At 37.2% G+C, this 25,521-nt stretch overlaps 1 protein-coding gene across 13 annotated transcripts in view; it reads right to left on the bottom strand.

Annotated features, from left to right (window-relative positions):
- The window catches only part of LOC138715195 (phosphatase and actin regulator 2), a 1,243,976-nt gene that overhangs the window by 69,623 nt on the left and 1,148,832 nt on the right, over positions 1–25,521 (bottom strand). The gene's annotated exons all lie outside the window — the stretch shown is intronic.

Raw genomic sequence — 25,521 nt, 5'->3', positions numbered from 1 at the left:
CTTCGATAAGTGTTGAGCGGGCAAGCTTCGGAGGACACGATAACGATTGGACCGTCAATTAAATTCGTATATATAAGAAGGAAATGAAATAGCAGCTCGAGGTGAGCTGACAGTTTACGGTATCGCTGCTGCAGTTTCCCATTTTATCAATCACTCCACTACAATAAGTCAATACTACATTTACACGACGCTTGTTTACACTATCGTCTGATTGGAGGGCAATGTGTATGTATAAAACAATGCCCGTTTGAATGGAGGGGTGGTGCGGAATGAATGTCAATCATTGCTACAACCAGTCTATCTTTAATTCATAATACACTACTTAGCACCAGAGCTTTCGACACACCACGCGGGCTACAAGTGGCTTTGAGATTTCCCTAATGGCTCTCGTCCTCGAGAACCAAGACCCCTCCCCCCACCCTCCTCACATCACTAAGACTGGAGGAGGAAGGAAAGAAAATAGAACGACAGGCATGTGGAACAGTCAACTTTGACGTAATTATGTACAAACTTCTAGAGCTATTTGGTGGTCTAATACAACGCGGCACGCCCAGATGAGACTTTCGTCAAATAACTCTCTCTCGCTAAGGAACCGATGTTCGATTCCCACCAGGTCTTCGTACTGGATTGTTTTTATTTGGTCATATTATCATGTTACTAATTATGTTAATTTAAACACGTACAGGTTATCGTGCACGAAACATACTTCAAGCGGCATGCTTGTTTTTTTTTTTTTCTGTAAGTAAAAATGTAGAGAAAACTGGCATGTTGGATATAGATTAGGGGTGTACGAAAGAAACGAGTGCTAGAAACAAGTAGGAAGTATCGATTTAAAGATAAATAAAAGGATTCAATCCTGAAAATAACGTTAGGTTTTATAAAGAGAGGCAGTAGGTACTAAAAACGACATTATGGCGTGTTTCACGAGGAAAAATTAACATACAAATTGTTTAAGTGTTAGTAGTCTGAAACGTATACCTCAATTAACAGGATATATATTTTTCTAATTCTACAGGTAATTTCTCAAAATGTAATTTATTGACAAAATAAGATAAATAAAACGGACTATTCAACAGTTATACTTAATACTCACATAGAAAAAAAAAACGTTTAAGTATTTATCCAATTTGATAAATACTTTAAAACTTTATATTAACACTTCATTCTATAGGCCTACCGGGTGGAAGGGACGTAACTATGCAGATTAAAGGGCAAGAGAATACATTAATACAAAAAAACTTATGCGTTTTGTAATTGAGTGTATGGTTAATTAGAAAATTACTTTCAAAGTCCACGCAGTTTGGCAACAGAGCATCGCCGGCTCACCTACAAACACACACACGCACTTCGTCTCAACAGCAGCATTCAGACCCTTGGTTACTGCAGTAGGGTTGCCAGATTGGCGGGAAATAACGATATGTATTAATATTTTTTTTTTATATTTAATTTGCAAGAAAACTCCAATCATTTCTCATCAGTTTCTCTAATGATGAGAGTAAAAATCAAAATCGTACGGATAGTACTTACCAAGTAAAACAGTGCCAACATTCAGATGAAAATATTTTTCGCCGCTAATGTCTAACATGTGTGCTGGCCACACGGCATAGAAAGCCAGCAATATTAGTGCCTTAATGCTAATTTGAAATTTACGTGGAGTTATAAACAGGACTACCGTCTAGAAAACCAGAAAAAGGAAGAAGATTATTTCAGTTAATGTAATTACAAAATGTTTTTGCGAAACAAAGTGACAAGAAGGAATAGTGGAGTGCTGCTGGATGCCACGGTTCCGAGACGTGTCGGTACAATATTCGAGGCACTGTTTTGCCAAGTTCGTCAAGGCCTTGGATTGTAGCAATGTTGAGGTTTGAAGCTGCAGGCAGCATTTATCTCCGGAACGTTGGCAAACCAAACAGACTTTCGTTTGAAAGCTCGAACATTATTTCTCATTCTCAATGTACTCGTTCTTCAGATACCGGAGTATGAAATGATAGGAAATACGAAAAATAGATTCAATGTCGCATTATCTAAGGGATTAAATTATTTTAATAATAATAATAATAATAATAATAATAATAATAATAATAATAATAATAATAATAATAATGACCAAGTGAATCTGTACGAATTACGTCTTTGGGACACTAGGCGACTCATCTTATTTTTCATTTTGTCTTGAATAATTTTCATTAAGAAATCGTAACATTTATTTAAGCAAGTTTTTTGCAAAGTTGACTCACTAGGCACAGATTCGTTGGGTTTTTTAATTGGGTTATTTCACGACGCTGTATCAACAACTCAAGTTATTCCCAGCATTTGCTCGTATTGGGTTGAGGGAAAACCTCGGAAAAAACCTCAACCAGGTAACTTACCCCGACCGGAATTCGAACCTGTCTGGTTCGCGGCCAGACTCGCTGACCGTTACTCCACAGGTGTGGACAGATTCATTGGTATACTTCTCCAAAACATACGTCTTAGGCATAATGTAGAATTTTATAGCTTCCATAAAAGGATTCCACAAAAGCTTTACGTAAGTCGAATGTAAATTGTGATTGTCGACTTGATGTTGCAATGACCGTAGGTAGTAGAGAAACCATCTTTTTCTTAGTAGCCTTTGAAAGTGCATTTTTGTGTTTGTCTGTTGCAATGTGTTGATATATGAAATATTTCTTTTCAGTGTACACTGCCCGCTCACATATTTTGCACAGAAGAATTTAGCCGTCAATTGAAGACACACCGGATCAAAATATGTTTTGACACAATTTTGCAATTTATTGCGTAAAGACACTGAATTTAGGCACGTTACCATTAGCTATTTTATGCAACAACTGTCGAATTACAACTCAAAGAAGGATAGTATAAAACAAGAATTTAACCTTTGCCGTTATATTTCTAACTGCCGCCTCATTGCTGCTTTAAAAGAAAAATTTTACAATAAAATATACATTTTTTATTAATATCTTCCTTTTTTAATCTCAGATTTATTAAGAGAGTAAAATTATGTTTCGCGGCAATGAACAACGGAAAAAAATATTTCCTTATTTAGTATTTGCATGCTAAAACAAAATTTGGAAACACTTCTCTTCTCTGTGCCTGTTACTTGCGAATATCGGAAAATTTGTTACAAAAAAAAGATTTTATAGCATAAATATTCTTCAGCGAGGCACGAAGTTCAACAACGAATGAAACTCGCAGGTTGCCCCATTACGTACGTGTAAGAGTACAGAACAAGGTAACTGCATTGCCATGTTAATCCTGTTATAATTACATTAATTGTAGAGCATACCGGTAGAATAATGTTTATTTTAGTAAACTGCTGCTCACATTTGCATGAATACTGCATATACAGGGTGAACAGTAAGTAATGTCAGTAATTGTAGGGAGTTCTTCATTGAAGTATCTATTTAAAATTTCAAAGTTTTGTACAATTTTACCCGTTTTTCCTTCCTTTTAGAGATAAAAAATTGCTTTCTATAAAACATTTCATAGCGTGTTTTTGAAAAGCTACTGATTGAATCACCAATATGCTCAGTCAATATAAAAGAACAGTTTATAATTACTATTTCGTTTATACGACGTCATTCCATTTTCGACCAATGAAGTGTAATGAAATTTTGAATTCCAACCAATCACAGTCACACTTTGCGATAATTTTTGCAGCTACATTTATCGCTATCAATTTATCGCATAGTCGTTCTTTTGTTTAGTCGTTGTCGCCAACTGTTTCCCAGTAAATTGATGATCATGAATACATTAAGATGCAACTATACGGTCAAACATTTCTTTCAACTTTAAAGCAATGAATGCAAGATTGATATTAATATTAATTAATATATTTACGCAGTGAAGACGACGTTCAAAACGGCGCTCCATGTAGACATAAAATCTTCATGCATCTTAATTTAACGTACGTTTTAAACTTGATTCTTTCAGTATTGTTCCCAGATTGCATGCATACGCGATTGGAATATTGAACTGTGTAGATGCAGCTTTAGTTCCGTTACACACTACAGCGAGAATGCGTTTGTCGAGCGATAAAAAATGCTTTCCTGTAGCACGTAGTTACCGGTCGAAATAAGGCACAGCTGACACTGGCCGTGCTCACACAGGTAATCTAACCTATAACTGTAGCCTATAAAATACATCTTCATCTTCCAATTCCATGTCCATTGTAGGCTATCTGAAAAATATTACATTCCTTCATTCAGATTAGATAACTGCGTTTTCAACAATTCTTCATTTAATTAGTGTATTAACCAGGTTACTGTAATTATATTATAAAATTTTAAATTAAATCATGATTTCAGCAGATAATGAAAATGTATTTATATTATAATAATAAGAGAAAAGTGCAGTACATGTAATTAATATTGTTAAACCAGTATTTCGCTTTTCGCAATTGGCATTACTGAATAATAACATCGAATTTCTTTATTGCAGTAATCGATATTCATCTATTTCAACTTCACAATGTCTGAATAGGTTAAGTATTCGTAAATATACAATTATTAATATTTTGTGATCGAATTTAGGGATATATTATTTACATTTTTATTTTATTCACGAAATAGTCCTAATAAATGTCACTCGAGGTCTGAGATTTCCCAGATAAATCCACTCGCTTCGCTCGTGGATTTATCGGCAGATCTCAGACCTCTCGTGACATTACTACAGATAAATTATTGAGAGAATTTTAGTTTTGTTCTTTAAATTGGCAGAAATTTGACCCGAACATATATAACTTTTCATTCTGCAAATGAACTTTTCAATGTTCCAATTGTTCGGATCAAACTTCTGCACATTTTAAGGACAACTAAAATCCTTTCAATCATTTATTTTCATAATACACTGCTCCCTTAAATTGACTGAGCATATTGGGAATTAAATCAATGGCTTTCCAAAAATACGACATGAAATGCTTAATAGGGGAGAGTAGTAGTATCGGACATCGGGTAATATCGGACAGTGCGTTTCTTTCATCTACCACCAGATCGTAGTACCTGAATGACATGGTTAAGTTTCTGTATGCGACATCACAGAAACGTAACCATGTTATTCCGGTACTATCATCTGGTGGTAGATGAAAGAAACCCACTGTCCGATATTACCCGATGTCCGATACTGCCCAACTCTCCCCTATAAAACAATTTTTATATCTAAAAGAAAGCAAAAACGAGCAAAATTGTATTAAACTTTTTTGTTTGAAATATCTCAAGAATAATCCCTTGAAATTAATGACATTATTTACGGTTCATTCTGTCTGTTCGAGATGCAGTTAAAAAAATTGTTTTCATATAACGAGATCTATAATGCCCTCAGAGCCACCGGCGTAGTTCAGTAGGCTAAGGCACTTGCCTGCCGGCCCGGAGTTGCGTTCGGGTGCGGATTCGATTCCCGTTTGGGTTGATTACCTGATTGGGGGTTTTTCCGAGATTTTTCCCAGACATAAGGCAAATGTCAGGTAATCTACGGCGAATCCTCGGCCTCATCTCGCTATTACCAATCCTATCGACGCTAAATAATCTCATAGTTGATACAGTGTCGTTAAATAACCAAGTAAAAAAATAATGTCCTCAGATGTAACTTAGTGGTAAAACTTAAAGGAACCGGGTTCGATTACCAGTAGGATAAATGTACATTTATGTTTCCCATACCGATGGAGTTCACGTCCCTTGCATTGAATTTTTTTACTTGCGATTAACAAAAAATTAATTCTGAGATTTTCGCGAAACCACGTGATTTCAGCATCATTTACAGGTTACCAGAAATTGGTTTTCAACGTTAGGAATAATTACAATACACAGAAATGTATTTTATGAAATTTTGTAAGAAATAATTACATATACCATATTCACTTTAAACATCACAATAGTTTATAAATGAAGACAAATGTCTTAATTTTGGGCTTACAGAGAATGCTTCTGTGTGCAATCCAGAAAACTGAACTACTAAGTGATGAAATTTAATGATCTAATTTAAAGGGTAAACTGTCTTTCGGACAATAATTAAGAAATAAACCGTGAACACTAGTCTACTATAATTTAAAACACGATAAAGAACTGAATTGTTGCGAAACACGAATATAAGAGAAAGTATGTGTAATCTTCGTTAAAACTTATATTTTGTGTTGTCTTAAACTGTGGATTTTGATCATGTTGAACACTGATAGCACATTATCGGTATTATCAGGTCTGTCGACAATTCTATCTAATGTAAAAAGAAATTTTTCAAGATTGAGAATGGAGAAGTAGGAAAGCCCAATGCTTGAAGTGCACAAGAATGACATCGGCGGTGGAATATATCCACAATGAAAATTTAGCAACAGCATAGGGAATCTGTTTGGTCACAGTGGCATAATTGAGGGACTTGCCCTTCTTCCGGCAAAACCCTCAATTTATGAGACTGTCATAATCCATTTTATTTATAATTTCATAATCCGTTCGTATACTCCGAATTAGCACACATTAGACCAATATGTATGTAATTTAAAATAAATTCAATTATTAACATGACTGTGAATTAATGGATGGAACACACGTTCACAACATCATTTCAAATTCTGATGCAAGAATATTGGTTGCAAACAAAGAGGGGATAAAAAAAACTGACGTAAACGTCAAAGGCAGGTTTTTCCATTTTCTACTTGAAATCACACAATGATTTTCCACGTCGTATACTTCCCCTCACTCTTTATGAAGATACATTCCAATGGTATATCCTTTCAAACATCGAATTATTTTTAACCACACTTTATTTTCTCTCTACTGCCTATTACGTCCGTTTCGTCTGCAATATTCGCCGGGCTGAACACGTAACACCATCCCTCGAAATGCTGTCCTGGCTCCGTCTAGAAGATCGTAGGAAAATCCACTGTATTTCCCTTCTCTTTCACATATTGCATTTCTCCACTCCTGTCTATCTTGCTTCTCGTTTTCAAAAATTTATCCATCCATTATAAACTAAACACACGATCACAACATTCCTCAATATTATCCATTCCTTCCAACCGAACATCCTCATATTCATCTTCTTTCACTGTGGCTGTTCCTTGGCCTTGGAATTCCCTACCGAGTAATGTCAGGGACTGTCAGACATCAAACCAATTTAAGAATAGGCTAACGAAATATTTTTCTAACAATTCTTGTTAACAATAATAGCTGTTTCAGGTTTCTCAATGTTTAATGGTTATATATATCACAGATAAATATCTAAATTCTCATTATTATTATTATTATTATTATTATTTCTTACCAATGTTTATTATTGTCACACTAACATTACTTATCCAACTTTCATTATTTACTTTCATGTTGTTTTATGGTCTAGATATTAATGTAATAACTATGTAAGCAATTGTATTCAATTAGAATATTAGTCTGGCTGGGCGGAAGGGAAGGCCTACTGGCCTTAGCTCTGCCAGATTAAATAAATAAATAATAATAATAATAATAATAATAATAATTATTATTATTATTATTATTATTATTATTATCAGTTTCATTTTTATTATTACTCAGAATTTTCTTTATTTCCTTCAGCTTCTTTCTCTCTGTACTCTCATCTATTCTTACACATGGTGGTAGGGAACGAATTACGTTTATTCTCAGATATGATTCCTGATATTCTAACGAAAAAAATGCGTTAAAATGTTGATTGCAGATTCCATGAAATTGTTTTTAAAATCGGATTCTTGTAGGGTGATGTAGAGTAAGCTATTTATGACCTACCACCTTAGTTATAAAAGAAAGAGATTTCGATTATTCACCTAAAATGGAATTGAAGTAATGTAAGCGGCAACATTGCAGCCAGGGTGCCTCAGAATTAAGTCTGTAAATTGAAGGAATACGTACTGTCATTTATACTCTGTAACTTTGCTACATGTTAGGTTTAATTTTTATATTTAAAAATTCTTCATAAACTGTTAGGCGTATCAAAAGTATTCGGTAAAATTTGCTCCTAGTTATTACTCGACTGAGGCGAGTGGAGCCGCGGGAGTAATGTGACCTATCGCGATGCGGTATTACGAACGCAGGAGCAGTAGCGCCACGGCTCCGAACTGCAGGACTCCACTGGCCTTGGTCGAGTAATACCTTATCTATAACTCGTGTGAATTAATAACACGTTTCCTTCGACTCTGTATAATTCTATTTGTTGATGACATGAGTAGCGTATGTATTTCAGTAGGCCTACTCAGCAAAAACGATCCAAACCAATTATCGTAGAAATTCGAGCCAACGTAGCAATTAATAACACTGGACAGTATTTCAGTAAATATCTGTAAATGCCAATCCTATGAAACCGTAACTTTTTTTATTAAAGATACAGTATTACCTTTGAATTACAAGTCTGCAATGGGAAGTTGCAATCTTCAGTTCTGATTTAAAACTATTAAATTGGTAACAGACAGGATTAGTACGGGGTATCACCATATGTCTATATGACACTTAGCAAGGAGTTTTTGTTTCGAGATATCTGGTTAGATACAATCCTATTAAAAAATTCGTGGCTTGACAGCTCATGAAGGGCTGAGGCCTTAGATTCACATGTCTCAGCAGAAAAACGATTATACAACCAATCGGGTGGTTAACACGATCCCTCCAGTCGTTATAGACTGGTTTTCGAAAAAGAATTTCGCTACCTATCGTCACGATGCTGGGTGGGGATCGGTCCCTTACATGACTGAAATTTCATTAGAAAAGTACTTCCTGTTAAAACAGCTAGAATAATCTACTACTAGTTGATTTACTGTTCTACAACATATGACACATAATTACCGAGTTATTTCTAAGGGGGGAAGAATGGTTTTACGGAAGAAAAATTATTAGGTAGGTGAACTGAAGCAAGTATTCACAAATATACCTGTAACATAATATTATATTCTCAGAACAATGAATTCTTACGTTGATAAATTTAGATTCCCACTGACAAAATATTTCGATTCGCATAATTTTGATTCGTATGGCTGTTACAAAACTGAAATACTACTCTTAGCCTATTGTAGTACTAGTAGTAACAAGATCAACTACTGTAATTCGAAAAGAAGTCTATATGGGATCAACATTTATGATAATTTGTCAAAATATTAAAACTCGTGAATATATATGAGTTTAGGTATATATTAGTTCGATTATCTTACTGACAAAACCTAGGCCTATTATTCTGACATTTTGACACATATACTAGTCATAAGATAGAATAATTTGAAAAGATGTCCAACTATGTGGGTACCAGGAAGTATTAAAGCTTGTAAAAATATGTACTGTACATATCGTTTAGTTACAGATTAGATTATCTTATCGATAAAACATATTATTCTATTAATAAAAAGCTGAAAGTTTGAAATTATAAAATAGTTATATTACCGGTTGTTCTGTATGGTTGTGAAACTTGGACTCTCAGTTTGAGAGAGGAACGGAGGTTAAGGTTGTTTGAGAATAAGGTGCTTAGGAAAATATTTGGTGCTAAGAGTGATGAAGTTACAGGAGAATGAAGACTGTTACACAACGCAGAACTGCACGGATTGTATCCTTCATGTAACATAGTTAGAAATCTAAAATCCAGACGTTTGAGATGGGCAGAGCATGTAGCACATATGGGCGAATCCAGAAATGCATATAGAGTGTTAGTTGGGAGGCCGGAGGGAAAAAGACCTTTGAGGAGGCCGAGAGGTAGATGGGAAGGTAATATTAAAATGGATTTGAGGGAGGTGGGATATGATTGTAGAGACGGGATTAATCTTGTTCAGGATAGGGACCGTTGGCGGGCTTATGTGAGGGCGGCAATGAACTTCTGGGTTCCTTAAAAGCCATAAGTACGTACGTGAGTAAGTAATACATTCTTGGAAAATTAACACTTTTATACCATTTAGTCATGTGTGCATTTAAATTCCCTTAATGCGTAGTGTAGGATATTATAATCATTAGATTATATTAGAATAATGCATGAACAGGCTCTATAAAATGTTTACATATTTCCTGACATTCTTTTGCAGTTAAATATTATAGCCTACTGAACAACTTTCTTCCTCTTCATTTCCTTTTTCTCATTTTATTTCGTCCTCGCTATGAAATACCAAAGCACAGTGAACATCCCAGTACGTGTATCAGGAGCTTAGAACCACCTGCTGGCGATTTTGTCGTGGAATTAGCCTATACGTAAGAAGTTTATGGATACCATTACTTTCACATGGCGCCTTTCATTTAAAAAACTCCATTACTACAACGGCGAATACTTTGGATTAACTATCCGATTTGTTGAGACAGTGCTCAGGTTGATGGAGAGACGACGAGCATGATGAAAATGGAACGAAAAACATTTTCATTTCATCCCTTCATGTGTCAAATAAGATATTCCATGTTTCGGTATAAAGCTGCAAAAAAAAAAAAAAAAAAAAAAAAAAAAAAAAAAAAAAAAAAAACTTAGGCTAACCGGCAGCAAAATCATAGCCTGCCAAGAATTTAATAGTTACGGAGGTTGCTGCGACAAGAGAAACGTACAATATGACGATGAAACATTCCCGAATACAGAAGTGAAATGGCAATCTCCCCAAACAAATTACACAAGATACGTTTGCCACTTACTTTGCAAGAACTGCGATAACTGCTCTAACACAACAGTAAACACATGAGAGAGCTTTACGTTGTTTTTTAATCGGGACACTCTTCATTGAACTCCATTATTTGTTATTGGCAGGACGCGTTTTCACAAAACTTTAATTTATTGCAAATAACGATTTACAGCGTGTTCGAAGTTCAGAAAATACCATTGGATACATTGGAATCTTCTTACCGGACGCCCCCCTTCTTTGTAATACAACTAACAAGTTATTTATGCTCGACCATGCCGAAATGTAGTAATTATACACCTGGTAGCAGTCCTTTAATGCATGTCATTAAAGTTTAGGTTTTCGATTATTCTCGGATATGCAATCGAAAGACGAGGGAAACGTTACAGAAGCTGGAAATCCAATACTGTTGCAGAAGGTTATGGTCTGTTACTATAATAATTAGAGTTAATTGTAAATAATATTCAAATAAATTCAATTTGTCATCTCGTTTTTCGATTCTAAATCAATTTCCAGGTTATATCAAAATTAGTTCATGTTATTCTCTAGATTATATCAACGTCAATGACATTATTGTTCCTCGGAAAAAATCAATACTTTCGCGTCTGCGCACATCTCACAATTTACGAGCTATGCACAAGGTCACTTCCCCTCTTCAGTCAGATGCGAATAAAATGAATACTTCTGAATAATTTCAAGTTAGAAATATGGTCGAGCATAAAAATTCGTATGAAACTTGCCTACAATGGTAATTAAGACGCTCGTATGAAAATTATGAAACTCGCTTGCGCTCGTTTCATAAACAAACATGCTCGCGTCTTAATTACTATCATTATAGGCTCGTTGCATAATGTACTATTACATATTTTCTACCGTATATAAAATAACAGAAACCAATCTAAATAGAACCTACTGTAACTAAGCCTTGCTTCAAATATAAACGGTTTATATTGCCTATAAATAGAGTTATGTATTAGTTTGTTGTATTCCCAATAACCTAATAAATTGAATAAATATATTTCTGTTATTTAATATGTTAGAAAATACGTAAATAAATTTAGGCTAATTACATTACAAAGAAGGGAGATGTCCGCTAAGAGAACCAATGATATTTTCGTCAACTTCGAATAGTTTAAAGCTGCCTATTCGAGATATTATGTTGCGTTTTTTCCATGTCGTTTTAGTACCGATAACGTTACGTTGCACAATGTCCCAAAATATAATTTCCAATAGAAGAAGTAGATACAGTACGTGATTGCGGGGAAAGATTCCAATTCTGATGTCTCTGGTGAAGCACGTGGAAGGTACAGGACCAGAGCGCGACGTTGCAACTAACAGCATTCCCTTCCCTCACCTCGACGGCAGACTGAGGACGGGCGGGTAAACGGGAAGGCACATAAGCTCGAAAGGAAATTTAGGAAATATATTTATGTGGCAAAGTCGTGTCCACTCCTGCGTGACACAAAAAAAGCAAGTGGCATATCCAGTTCCCATTGGCTGAGGGATCCGGGGGCGGGTAAGAGTTAAAAAATATACGTTACGGAGCTGTAACAAGTTACTTCCTTGCTTGCGGGAGCTTTAGATGTTGTTTCCAAAGAATGTAAGGTCAGACGTAGCGGCGTCGTGTGAAGCGAACCTAATGGAACGGTAAGGAGTGGTGTGAATCAAGTGGAACAGCGTCGTCGGTTGACGCAGCCTGATGACCACTGCCTAAATTCTGAGAATAAACTGACGTTTAATCATGAATGGAGACCGGGCTTCGATTACAGGTAGATTCTGTGAAATTTGAGGTGAAAAAGGTATCTACGAGCCAGGATTCTGAATTGTCAGTTCTAAAATTCTCATTTGAGAAACCTTTGTGACTCCATGACATCTGATCATCTCTGTACAGCCTCTGCAGCTTAAAAGGGAAGTTAAGTTAAGAATTACAAATTACCATAAAGCCTGCGACCTTCCGTGATCAGGACAGGCGAGCGTGCACACGCCCCGCATATCCTCACTAACATTGTTATGAAGTACAGTAGCATATTTGACGTTGACAGAGAGATTTATGACCGACTGAGCAGCCAAATCCATGCACAGGCACGTATAAAGGCTTATATGATTTACGTAAAGAACCAGACAAGCGCTCTTCTACTCATTTTAAAATGTTAAAAAGAGGATTATAGAAACTAAATGACACTACAGACGGCCATGAAAATGGAATATGAAATGACTGCAACTTTAAGCCTGTAAATGTGTACCGCCTACACTGCAATGAGTCTCTGCGGAAATTACGATGGTCTGAGTGACAAAAGCTGTTGTACACTGTGAGCAAAGGCGTACATAACGGCAAGCAAAAGGTTGCGTTAAATCGATTGGTTACAGAGAACTGTAGTTACGGTGACTCGCATCCTTTGAACTACCTGCACTTCCTCTGTTAACAAATCTGTGTGAATCATTTCACCAACTTCTTTCCCTACAATCAGAGGGCGGATGCACAAAATAGATAAAAATTAACAATTTGACATAACTGGTAATTATACTGTATACTTCACGAACAAAGTGATAAATTAATACTATGATTCTGTAAAAACTCTGAATATTATATAGAAGCACAAGTAATGATGGTAAATTCAAGAAACTCAGAAACCTTGTCATGCAATCAGCTACGAGTTTAAAGAACACTGGAGATTTTATAAATTCATAGTCTGTGTTGTTGCTGAATCTTTGACAGCGCCGCTTGCCTGTGGCATCAACATTTACTTCATTTCTCCAGTCAATGTAGCTATTAACTGCATAAGCACATACTATTCTTGTTGGATGTAGATCATCATCATCATCATCATCATCATCATCATCATCATCATCATCATCATCATCAACTATTTGTTGACTGACTCCTATCTTGTTTACTGAAGAATCTTCGGGCAATGTTCCATGTACTCAACAGCACAGTCTTCTATATTACCACGAACTTATTGTTATTCACGAAGAAGGCAGAGAAAATCTCTGAAACGACTTTTGGAAAAATGAAACCGGAACAGATAAAGAAGTAAATCTATCACATTTTTATCAAAATGTTTATTGAAAAATATTATCAAGGTATGTAGACATGGACGAAACCTTTCATTACCAAATGAGATAAAGAGACCTATTAAAATGCAAATATATTTAGTTTTACATACTTTACAGTTGAAAAAGAACTCGGGTAATTCCGCAACAGTGCGGATAAATCCGCAATAGGACTTGGCTAATTCCACAGTCGTAAATAATTATGAAAGTAACATGAAATGAACAATTTATATGTAACAATGCTCACTTACTTCACAGCTGTGTAGCAAAACACGAAAAACAGCCAACTTTCGATGTTTCACTGTATTGCCGACAGAGGTGTCGACCAATATCCTTGATTTTTTTCTATAGCACTGCAGAGGACATGCCTCCTGTTGACAGCCTCTCAAAACTTACGTTCACACTATTGTAAAGCCGCAGTAAAATCATATATGCACTATTGCGGAATTACCCGTACTACGGAATTAGCCGAGTTTCCCCTAGATGATGTAGAGACATTTAAGAATCTCCCAAGGACCACGAGGAATTACATCTGTTGTTGATATGACTATTAGCAAGTTGTGTAATATCAAATTGCTGCCAAAATATTTTGATATTTTTGTTGTTGAGCAAGCTGTGTTTAGGATTGCTACGTCTACCAGACGCACATTCTTGTCCATTTTCTTTGGTATATTATCTTCAAATGTTCTGTAAAATATGAAGAGTCCACTGCAAGAATAATGGATGTCACTTTCTTGTCGAAAATGAACCAAGACTGTCAATGCATAGCTTAAGACATATAGAATGTACATAGAGAGTTACATGGCATTAACACTGATAGTCATTGTCCAGTAATGATCGGAAAATCACAGTTAAGCTTTGAGCACTAAGCATTTCAAACTTTCAATCGCTTCTCCTGCAAAATGTATTCCAAATGACATCCATCATTCTTGCAGTGGACTCTTCATATGTAATTAACTCGTATCACATTTCTTTCTGAATTTTTGCGGATTATGTTTGTAATATGCTACATTTCCTGTTTAAAATACTTAAAGGCGGTTTCTGATCTCACATTTTGAATACATTGTCACGTGGCAATTCATAATGCTCAATTAACATAACCTATCGAAATTTTACATTTTATGCATCAATCACTCTATGCTCCAGCTTTAATTTATATTTCCTGTAAATTCTAGTTGATAAATCCCGATACAGAATAACACAAAGGAAACTACTGTCTAAGGAAACGAAACGGTCCACTATTTGTTAACATGAGTTTCTGCCAGACGTAGTGAATCCAAAATTGTTTATTATTATTATTATTATTATTACCATCATCATCATTTTCCTAAGCATTTTCTCGTTTTCCACGGTTTGCCTCCACACCTATCTCTCTTGTCTTCCGACAAAGGCCAGTGAAGGCGTGTTAATCATTCGGTACATTATTAAGGTATTATTATTATTAAGATATCATTATTATTAATATTTATTATTACTTGTAAACAATGGAAACAAGTTAAGAAGAAGGTTCAGAGCGTTGAAAGTCATCAAAAAGACAATAATAATAATTATTTCCTTCCCTTTGTTACATACTCTTAAGCTAATATTTAATGAAGTAACTAGCGTAATATGTTAAGAGACGTTACTTTAACCATATTTCTTATGATACAGGGTATAAGCGATCATATAATGAACCGATTGAGACACAATGAGAAATCCACATTTCTCGGCGCAATGAGAAGTCTACATATGTACAGATCATACTCCTAAAAAATCGATGTATTTAATTGTATTAAATTTTCAAAGACTTGGTCAGAAAATGAAAATATACATTTTAAGAATTTTTCTTTAACTATAGGAAACATTTGATATTAATTTAACAAACGAAAATCAGCACGTTATATTCACAGTTCTTTTATGACTACTGACAAAATACCAGGAAAATTTCCTTCTATGTATTGATTCAGAAACACAAACAACAAGAACGTTAAATCAATTGACAGAAAGAATTTGACGTCTAGAAAAAATAATATATTGTGTACTTTGCTCACAATTTATTATTACTTCTGATCAAAACTTAAAAAAATAACTTAATATTGACACAGATTTTGAAACATACTATAATCAGCACGTGACGCAACTTTTCCAGACAATACATTTCAAACTTGGTAGTTTATTTTCTCCCTTAATCAACAAGAAACTTCAAAATATATGAAACAATGCACACTTTTATGACCGATTTATCTCGCAACTGTATTAAACTTTCGCTGCGTTTGTATAAAGTTGTGTTTCTATAGTTACTTCGAAGTTTTTTAAACTCCACCTTTCAATTAGTGAAGTAGGGCAAAAAGTCACGATCACAAGTCAGACTTAGAGAACTATGCCTACTATAAATTTACTGACGTCGCATAAAACAGAATGGAACATCAAGCTGAACTGCGTTGTTCTATTCTGACTGATTTACGAGTTCAAAGCGTTTCAAATGAGATACATAAGTGGAAATCGAAAGTAATTTAAACTCAGCGTAATATAATCGTTATTTATTTTACAGATCATCGTCTTGTAGTTGTGCTGTATTATCTTAAGTGGCGGTATTACACCTAAGCTATACGTAGGAAGTGACGATTCCACTAAACTCAGCTCATTTCTAACTGGCGGATCAAGGTCACGTAGGGGAGACTGTTGTACCTTTAGCATAGTGTACTTTGAACATTTTTTGTTTTTAATTTTTGCTGCTACCTAAGGACTCAAAATGAAGTAGATTGTAGAGAAAGCCGCTAAGTAGCTCTGGTCGTAGTTTCAGTTTGATTTATTGCAAAGTGTGAGTTCCGTGGACAAAAGAAGTTTTTTTAGTACCAAAAGTAAACATTTCGTTCATTGATGTATGTTTTCTAACATAAAACCAGATTGCATTTGTTAATATCTATCAAGTACAGTGTGTTCCCTATCATCTGGTGAGTAATAACATATTTTAATTTCCATGATTTATTTGACTCTAGTTTTCGGAGCCATATTTATTTGAACGTGCACCCTCTTGTACCTTTGAACACAAAACATCTTGTACCATGGAACATGTTCCAAATTGCACGATACTACCGGTTTTTGGTTTTCTTTTATTTTAAGGTCATGTCACGAAGAAAGTCTGGAATTAAAGAGGTCCCCAATTGATTCGGATGTCTTGAAGAAAGCTGTTGAAGCGGCTATTGCTTCTCCAGGAAATAAAATCTAAATCAGAGAAGCCTGCTCTGGTTTATGATTGAAAATACATTTTAAATATTATTGTCAGTTTTTACAGCTATATTCCCACCTATATTCCATGTGTTCCAACTTACAAGAGGGTATGTTCCAAGGTACATGATCCTATTGTACCTTTGAACACATTACATATCTCTTCATTTTATTTTTTCCATCCTTAATAGATCTGTAAAGCAGGAAAATACATACAGGAAGTTGTAAAGGAATCTTCAATAATTATTTCAAGCATTTTTTATTTAAAAAATTTCATTTCCCAAAATTAAAACAAAATAAAATGTTAAAAGTGTTAAAAGGTACAACAGTCTCCCCTACAAATGTACAAATTATGCACGAGTCACTGAACTGAAAACTCTGAACTGAAGCACTGGCAATCCCGACGGTTTATTTTGTTGTCATAATTGAGGTTCAGAACCGAATAGCATTACAGGAAATGTCACCACGTGGTGTAACTTCATAATTTGACGAATTATGTAGTTTAATTTCATATTAATTTATATGGTCCCGAAGTGCTTGTAGTTTTTAATGTCTGAAGCATGAATCCACTGCATTACAGTCATTAAATTTGTGTTTACGAGAAAGAGAGGCAGTCAAAGTGACATTCTATACATACATGGACCTATCGTCGGTTTACAAGCAAAACACATTAAGTAAAAAATATTACTCCTGAGAAAAAGGCGTATATAATGTACATAATGCATGTGTATAAACTTAGAATTAGAAAATTAAATACACATAAAGAGAAACAACTTACTAAAAATAATATTTTTAAGATTCATTTCCTTAAGAGCTTTCAAAACGCCTTTTTCTCAGAGGTAACATTTTTAGCTTAATGCGTTTTGCTTGTAAGCCGACGATATGCAGCACATGCCAATACGAAAGATTAGTCTACTACAAAGCTCATAGAAGATCCTGCGTATCATTTAGAGTAGGCAAGCAGGAAACCGACGTTACAATCAATAGGAACATCGTAGTGTGTGCAGCGGTAACGTAACACACCATGAATTTTTAATCTGACAATTCATGAATGAATAAGATCAAGCAGACGTGAATTGGAAACATACCGGTACCGGTACTCTGAAAGACAGTTATTAAATAGGCTATCATGCGTTCTAGTGATAAAACTGATACCAAAACAGCAGTAAGTTCCACGGCGAAGCGTCGTGGTCTAAGGCGTCATTCCTGGACTCGCGTTAGGTATTGGTTCGAATCTTCATGGAGGAAGAAATTTTCTCATGAAATTTCGGCCAGTGTGTAGGACCAGTGCCCATCCTGCATCGCGATTAATTTGAGAAGCTAAGATAAGTAGCGAAATCCAGTTCAGCGAACCAGTTATAACGGCTGGGGGGGGGGGGGGGAGAGATCATCGTACTAACCATACTATACCCCCGCACCGCTTGGATGATCGTTCACCTCTGCTGCGGCATGTAGACCTGAGGTCAGCAGCCGGCTATTCGGCCTTGACCCTCTATGGCAGTGATCTCCAGACAACGCATCGTGATTAATGTATAAAATGCTGCCCACTCAACACAGAAAGTGATGTGTTCGAAGAGCAAGGAGAAGGGAGAGAGACTGTCATCTCTCAGTTGTCAGGGCGCAATGGGGGATTGTGACAATTTTCATAGAATCTCTCTAGTTACGTGATATCGGTTGAGTATTCCTATGATAATTCCTTAAAATTCTAAATAACCTAATGTTTATATTTTTCATTTTTAGTTTTGACGATCGTGAATATGAGAGTGAAATAAACTTAACGACGCAATATTATGTGTTGCATTTATTCAAAGTTTTCTATCCAAGTGCTGGTTTTTCATTGAAAATCTAACATTCTCCAATCTTTTCTATTTCCCGCCTTCCTATTATTCTTTGCGTATGATCCATATACCTTAATGTTATCTGATATTTTCTTCTGCCCCGAACTTTTCTCCTGTTCACCATTCCTACCAGTGCATCCTTTAGCAGGCAGTGTCTTCTTGGCCAGTGTCCCAGCCAATTTCTTTTTCTCTTCCTGACCAGCTACAGCATTATTCTTTCTTAATTCACTCTTTCCAACACAGGTTCATTTCTTATGTCTGTCCATTTCACACATTCCATTCTCCACATCCACATTTCAAATGCTTCGATTTGTTTCTCTTCATTTCACCATAATGTCCATATTTCTACCCCTATACAATGCTACACTCCACACAAGTACTTCACTAGTTTCTTTTATAGTTCTTTTTCAGAGGTCAGCAGCTCATCTTACTACGAGTACCTATAGTAGGCTACAGCGCTACACCTCAAGTGTTTGAAGCTATCCACTTGTTCTACTGCCTCATTTAGAATTCACACGTTTACCGTCTTTACGTTTCTTCTGATAACCATAGTCTGTCTTATTTCATATACATATGAAGGGTTCATAGCCACAGTGGGCCAAGCGCCATTTATTAAAAAAAGGAGAAGGCATGGGTTAAAGTTAAGTGAATACCATAGTTTAATGAAGATTGACATATCATTTACTTTTAATGTGTGTACTTTATATTACTTGCTATATATTTCCATTGAATTATGGTAATAACTTCATTTGAACCCTTGTTTTCTACGGTTTTAGTAAATGGCGCTTGGCCCAGTATAGTTCTGAACCCTTCATATTTTCAATCCATACTGAACACAGTGTGTTACATTATTAATTAGGCCTATTAGTACAATACCCGCACTTCAAAAGAACCGATAATTCCCAAGAACTTCTTCGTATAATTTAAATTTTGTAAACATGTCCCTTATGCCTAGATGCAGATATTATATATAAATCTGGCGTTGCAGGTATAGCTCCCTATAAAGTCAGATTTGTATAATACGCGTTATCGTTTCAATAACAGAAAACCACAAATTGAAGTCACACAGTAAGTGTGCACTCAGGCGTTGTCACTCAATTGAGGTATGTGGATGTAAGTGGAAAATTAAGATGGGGTCTGGTATAGTTCCTGGGTAGTTCAGTCGGTAGAGCGCTGGCTCAGCCAAGGTCCCGGGTTCGATACCCGACCCTGGAACAATTTTTCCATGGAAATGGTTTAAAAACCACTATCTGTTTTGTAAGCAGTTATGCTGCCTATTTGTGAGCTGATGGTTACCTTTCAAAAGTAACACTACATCACAATTAGCTGCATGAAAGTATAAATAGGCTACTTATACCTCAAGAATTAAATGCATCACAATGAAATTGTTGTGCCTTAGTCCTGTCTCTCTTTTTTTAGACCAATTTATCAACGTCACGTATTACTATTCTTCACTGTCAACGAGATTATATCGAAACACAAAGAGATCTTCCATCAGTATTCTTCAAAGTTTGTGAATTTTCAGACTGTATATTATAATACATACAAAGAACGTAAGATTCTACAAAAGCTCGACATATGTACGCCAACTGTATCTCTGAAGAAAACTCGAAATATTTGTGAATCATAATCTGTTTGAACAAGCAAGCTCATACTGAACAAAGTAGACACATTTTGCAAAGGAATACTCCTGTGAACATATTAGGCACCATGCCACTTCAAGTACATGAAGAGGAATTTCGTCTATAACTCTTCATTTATAGGATTCTACATATTCCTCTCTCGCATTTAGTTTCAACAAATCGTAACAAATACATATCTACAGACATTCGGACACATCAGATAGTATAGCGCAGGTCAGGTAGTACAGAGCAGTAAGTCAGTTCAGGTAGTGTGGAGTAGGTCAGGCAGCACAGAGCAAGTCAAGTTCCGTAGCGCAGAGAAAGTCAGGTTATGCAGCGCAGGTCAGGTAGTGTAGGGCAGGTCAGACAGTGTAGGGCAGGTCACATAGTGTAGTCAGGCCAGATAGTGTAGGGCAGGTCAGATAGTGTAGAGCACATCATGTAATATAGAACAGGTCAGGTAGTGTAGAGCAGGTCAGGAAGAGTAGAGCAGGTCGGGAAGTGTAGAGCAGGTCAGGTAGTGTAGAGCGGGTCAGGAAGTGTAGAGCGGGTCAGGAAGAGTAGAGCGGGTCAGGAAGAGTAGAGCGGGTCAGGTAGTGTAGAGCGGGTCAGGAAGTGTAGAGCGGGTCAGGAAGTGTAGAGCGGGTCAGGCAGTGTAGAGCAGGTCAGATGGTGTAGGGCAGGTCAGATGGTGTAGGGCAGGTCAGATGGTGTAGGGCAGGTCAGAGAGTATAGAGCACGCCATGTAATACGGATCAGGTCAGATAGTGTAGAGCAGGTCAGGCAGTGTATGGCAGGTCAGAGAGTATAGAGCACGCCATGTAATACAGATCAGGTCAGGTAGTGTAGAGCAGGTCAGGCAGTGTATGGCAGGTCAGATGGTGTAGGGCAGGTCAGAGAGTATAGAGCACGCCATGTAATACGGATCAGGTCAGGTAGTGTAGAGCAGGTCAGGCAGTGTATGGCAGGTCAGAGAGTATAGAGCACACCATGTAATACAGATCAGGTCAGGTAGTGTAGAGCAGGTCAGGCAGTGCATGGCAGGTCAGATGGTGTAGGGCAGGTCAGAGAGTATAGAGCACGCCATGTAATACGGATCAGGTCAGGTAGTGTAGACCAGGTTAGGCAGTGTATGGCAGGTCAGAAGGTGTAGGGCACGCCATATAATACAGATCAGGTCAGTTAGTGTAGAGCAGATCAGGAAGTGCAGAACAGGTCAGGCAGTGTATGACAGGTCAGATGGTGTAGGACAGGTCAGACAGTGTAGGGCAGGTCAGAGAGTATAGAGCACGCCATGTAACACAGATCAGGTCAGGTAGTGTAGAGCAGGTCAGGCAGTGTATGGCAGGTCAGATTATGTAGGGTAGGTCAGATAGTGTAGGGCAGGTCAGAGAATATAGAGCATGCCATGTAATACAGATCAGGTCAGGTAGTGTAGGGCAGATCAGGAAGTGTAGAACACGTCAGGCAATGTAGAGCAGGTCAGGCAGTGTATGGCAGATCATATGGTGTAGGGCAGGTCAGAGAGTATAGAGCACGCTATATAATACAAAACAGGTCAGGCAGTGTAGAGCAGTTCAAGAAGTGTAGAGCAGGTCAGGCAGTGTATGGCAGGTCAGACAGTGTAGGGCAGGTCAGATAGTGTAGGGCAGGTCAGAGAGTATAGAGCACGCCATGTAATACAAAACAGGTCAGGCAGTGTAGAGCAGGTCAGGAAGTGTAGGGCAGGTCAGAAAGTGTAGGTCAGGTCAGAAAGTGTAGGGCAGGTCAAAGAAAGTGTAGAGCAGATCAGGCAACGTATGGCAGGTCAGATAGTGTAGGGGATGTCAGAGAGTATAGAGTACGCCATGTAATACAGAACAGGCCAGGCAGTGTAGAGCAGGTCAGGCAGTTTAGAGCACGTCAGGAAGTGTAGAGCAGATCAGGTAGTGTAGGACAGGTCAGGTAGGATAGCGCAGGTCAGGTATGATAGTGTAGGTAGGGTAGTGTAGAGGTCAGGCAGTGCAGCGCATATCAGTCAGTGTAGACCAGATCAGGTAGTGCAGAGCAGGTCAGGTAGTGTAGAGCAGGTCAGGTAATGTAACGCAGGTCAGGGAATGTAGAGCAGGTCAGTTAGTAGGTAGTGTAGAAAATGTCAGATAGGATAGAGCAGGTCGGGTAGTGTAGCACAGGTCAGGTAGTAGGTAGTATAAAACAGGTCAGGAAGTGTAGAGCAGGTCAGGAAGTATAGGACAGGTCAGGTAGGATAGCTCAGGTCAGGTATGATAGCGTAGGTAGAGTAGAGTAGAGGTTAGGCAGTGTAGCGCATATCAGTCAGTGTAGACCAGGTCAGGTAGTGCAGCGCAGGTCAGGTAGTGTAGAAGGTCAGGTAGTGTAGCACGTCAGGTAGTGTAGCACGTCAGGTAGTGTAACAGGTCAGGTAGTGTGGAGTAGGTCAGGTAGGGTAGCGTAGGTCAGGTAGTGTAGCAGGTCAGGTAGTGTGGAGCAGGTCAGGTAGTGTAGAGGTCAGGCAGTGTAGCGTATATCAGTCAGTGTAGACCAGGTCAGGTAGTGTAGAGCAGGTCAGGTAATGTAGCGTATATCAGTCAGTTCAGCAGGTCAGGTAGTGTAGAGGTCAGGCAGTGTAGCGTATATCAGTCAGTGCAGCAGGTCAGGTAGTGTAGAGCAGGTCAGGTAGGATAGCGCAGGTCAGAAAGTGTAGCGCATATCAGTCAGTGTAGAGCAGGTCAGGTAGTGCAGAGGTCAGGCAGTGTAGCGCATATGTCAGTGTAGAGCAAGTCAGGTAGGATAACGTAGGTCAGGTAGTGTAAAGCAGGTCAGGGAATGTAGAGCAGGTCAGTTAGTAGGAAGTGTAGAAAAGGTCAGGTATGATAGCGCAGGTCGGGTAGTGTAGCACAGGTCAGGTAGTAGGTAGTGTAAAACAGGTCAGGTAGGATAGCACAGGTCAGGAAGTGTAGAGCAGGTCAGACAGTGTAGAGCAGGTCAGGTAGTAGGTAATGTAGAAAAGGTCAGGTAAAATAGCGCAGGTCGGGTAGTGTAGTGCACATCAGGCAGTGTAGAGCAGGTCAGGCAGTGTAGACCAGGTCAGGTAGTGTAGCGCAGGACATGTAGTAGGTAGTATAACGCAGGTCAGGGAGTGTAACGCAAGTCAGGTAGTGTAGAGGACGTCAGGGAGTGTAGTGCAGATCAAGTAGTGTAAAGCAGGTCAAACAGTGTAGCGCAGAGCGGTAATGCAGGATGAATCAGGTCAGGTGTAGAGAGTAATTCAATTTTTATAATGTATAGCATTTTAGTTAGGTAGGCAGAAAAGCAATTCTGATATGCAGTGTAGCTGAAGTCATTTAGGATGAGCTGGGCAATGATAGAGGTCAAGTTTGCTGTAGGACAAGATAATTTCGAGTAGATGAAGTACAAAGTATAACAAGTCAGTGTCGAGGTCATGCAGGCAGGAGGGGGCAAGTCTGGCAGTGTCGCATAGTCACTCAGTCGAATTATATAAAGTTAACCTAGGCTATTAGTGTTCTTCATTGACACTTTGTTTTTCGACCTTTAAAAGTAAATGGTAAACAAATGCCATGTATACATGCAATTCAGTAAGAGAAATCCATTTATTTAAGAACACAGTCATTTAATGCTCCATTTCCGGACGAATCTTGGAACTCAATAAAAGTGTCGCTTTAGTAAGCCGGTGTTTATCTTCTAGCCATGTTAAAAGAATGACCATCTAAACATTAATTAATATTTAAAACATCAAGAGGAAATGGTTGACATTATCAAACGATATGAATTAATTCCTTGAGTGTTGAAGGGAAGTCAAAACAAATATGCGAAACATTGGACAAGACCACACGAGATTTGGAAGACAGCCAACACCAAACCCAACACAACACCTACCTTCCTCAAACACAGAAGTCCAGGCTTCTCGACGCTTCTCGTACACAATATCTACAAATTAGAGAAATTTACCACACGGCCTCAACCTTGGGTATCCACATACAAGACATCCAGCGATCCAGATCATTTCAGTGAATTGTTTACAACATAGATATTGCATTAAAAATCGAAAATAAATTAGAATGTTTGAAAATGTTGCAAAACTAATTTCTTTCTGTTGTGATGCAGTTTCTTTTGGTTTTGTTCGTTTTCTGTATTATTATTATTATTATTATTATTATTATTATTATTCCGTCGATAAAAACATTAATCTAACGGGCAAAAAATACATCGAATTAATTTCACCCTTTTGTGTATTATTTCCTACAAGCCTACTTTAAAATTGCTCATTTCAAAATATTTTCTATCTTAATTGGGCCTTAAAATTAGTATTTTAATAAACAAAATGTTCAAAAATAAAATTGAACATTACTAGTGGTTTTATGTACAATTTTATTTTCAGGTCAATAGTTTAAGTAGGTTCAGTAATTTTTCTTGAAATAGGTTCATAGTGGTTTTCGCATTTCATAGTGGCGTTGGACAAAAATACTTATAGTAATAATGATTAAAAAATCTTCCCCATTTTTGTCTACATATTTCATATCAAATGGATCTGTGAAAGTCTTAAAATTTGATCTTTTATATAATGACACAAAATGCGTATTTCAAGGTCGTGCTTCAACAAGAGCCTCCATCTTTGCGGATTGTCCTTAACATTGCGTCTGCTCAGAGAATTGATTTCTCCAAGATGGCCCAACTGAGTGCGAAGGCGCCGTCAAATGCGAAAACCGAAATTAAATATTTACAGTTACAAAACCCGAAGCAAAGTGCACGGAACATCGCACTTCAAGTAACAATGAAGATGTACTACTTGTAGATCAATTATATAACAATATATGACATCACCTTCCTCCCCCATGACATAACGTATGTTAACAAGTTGACAACTGCATTAAATCCGTTGAAGTAAACGACAGACCTGTACTGAAGCGTCTCTTCATATTTCTGACGTAGTACAACACACTATTGTTTTCTTAATGGCGCTGTAAACAATGGTTAGTTTGGTCAAGTTTCAGATCTTTACCGACAAACGTTAAAATTTTCAACACCGCAAGAACAAAATATTATTATTATCAAATGATCTGGACTGACCAACAGTTCGTAAAGGTTTATTTAAACAAGACATTCAACTACCTGTTTAAAACTGAATTGGTTTTGTCAACACTTGCCACAAATGACTGGAAAGTAATTTAGTGAATATTCTAGCATTTCAGGTCAGAAACCCAGAGTTTATGGCAGATTTTGT

Source organism: Periplaneta americana, chromosome 15, assembly GCF_040183065.1.
Source record: "Periplaneta americana isolate PAMFEO1 chromosome 15, P.americana_PAMFEO1_priV1, whole genome shotgun sequence".
Taxonomy (NCBI): Eukaryota; Metazoa; Arthropoda; class Insecta; order Blattodea; family Blattidae; genus Periplaneta; species Periplaneta americana.
This window is presented reverse-complemented; position numbering and strand designations above follow the sequence as displayed.